We start from the raw sequence: 1,603 nt of genomic DNA, 5'->3' as shown, positions 1-1,603 counted from the left end.
CCCCCCACTGGCTACGCTTACTGGCAACGTAGCAAATTTACAAAAAGTAAGTACCAGTTTTAGATTTATTTCCAAGCGCTGTAGCTAATTCTTTGATGTGCTGTGTAACAATTAGATTGTAAATAAATCTATACATAGTTTTTTATATCATTTGTTCAGCTTTATTTTTTTATTGTTGTCTAAGTTTGACATTCTTTGTCCTTAAAATGGATAACACAAATACATTTTTGAGGTCAAGCTTTCTGTGGGCAGTGAAAATGGGCGATATACCAGTTGAAATCCATACACCCCTTATGGAAGGCATGGCCATAATCTCCTACACTGAGGGTGAAAATTTTCAAATGTAGTCACTCATTCAGTTAACTCCATTTGAAATTCACACTCCCTGCAGGATAGGATAGGATAGGATAGGATAGGATAGGAAGCTTTATTTCACCACGGAGGCCCAAATCAACAAAGTTGTTCTTCCTTGGGGCCGTGGACATAACATAACATACAAAATATAAACAAAGTACAAATAAAATTTACATCATCATAAAATTGATAGATTTAAACAACAGTTAAAAATATACACTTTTAGCATTATTTTTGAAAATATGTAAGGTCATGGATTTTTGAATAGTTTCATCTAAATTGTTCCAGATGATTCCACCTCTATATGATAAACTACGTTTCTTATAATCTGTCCTCGGTTGAGGGATCTTAACATTAAATTTACTCTGGCGAAAGTTGTAATGATTCTCTGGAATTGAAAATATGTGAGTTAAGTACGGAGGTGACAAGTTATTCAAAATCTTATATGTTAAAACAGAACAATTGTACTGCTGCCTATTTGAAACTGGTTTCCAACCAAGTTGATCAAGAACTATATTACTAGATGTGTCCCATTTAGCATTACAAATTATCGTGCAGCCCTGTTTTGGATAATTTGTAGACGTTTTGCTACAGAAATACTACAATTTCCCCAAACAATGTTACAATATTCTAGATGAGGCAGAACAATTGAATTATAAACCATCTTCAAAATATCTTCAATGAGGAAATTAGATCTACATTTTTTAGCATGAACATTCCTTTGAGAGCTTTTTTACGCACAGTATCAATTTGTTGGTTCCAAGACAAAGTATCATCAATAATAACACCAAGGTGTTTGCTCTCTTGCACCCTCTTAATATTAACACCATTTATATGAACATGGACATCTGCATTATTAATATCTTCTCTTACTGAATGTAACCTTTGTCTTGAGCCTATTAACATGAATTCTGTTTTGTCAGTGTTTAGACTAAGTTTATTACTTTGAAGCCATTTGTTGATGGTGTTAAGATCATTATTTATACTGCTAAAAATATCATTAATTTCATTAGAAGAATAATATATTACAGTATCATCGGCATACATACTTACTTTTACAATGTGTTACATAATTAGGAAGATCATTGATATAAATTAGAAAGGCAAGAGGGCCATCAATTGATCCTTGTGGCATGCCACATACTATTTCACATTGATCAGAGAGTACACCATCTACAGAAGTACATTGGGTGCGACCAGTAAGATAGCTTTCAAACCATTTAATACAATAATTACTTAAGCCATATAT

This window comes from Amphiura filiformis, unplaced genomic scaffold (genome assembly GCF_039555335.1).
Source record: "Amphiura filiformis unplaced genomic scaffold, Afil_fr2py scaffold_79, whole genome shotgun sequence".
Taxonomy (NCBI): Eukaryota; Metazoa; Echinodermata; class Ophiuroidea; order Amphilepidida; family Amphiuridae; genus Amphiura; species Amphiura filiformis.
The sequence above is the reverse complement of the archived record's forward strand: the minus strand, read 5'-3'. Positions refer to the sequence as shown.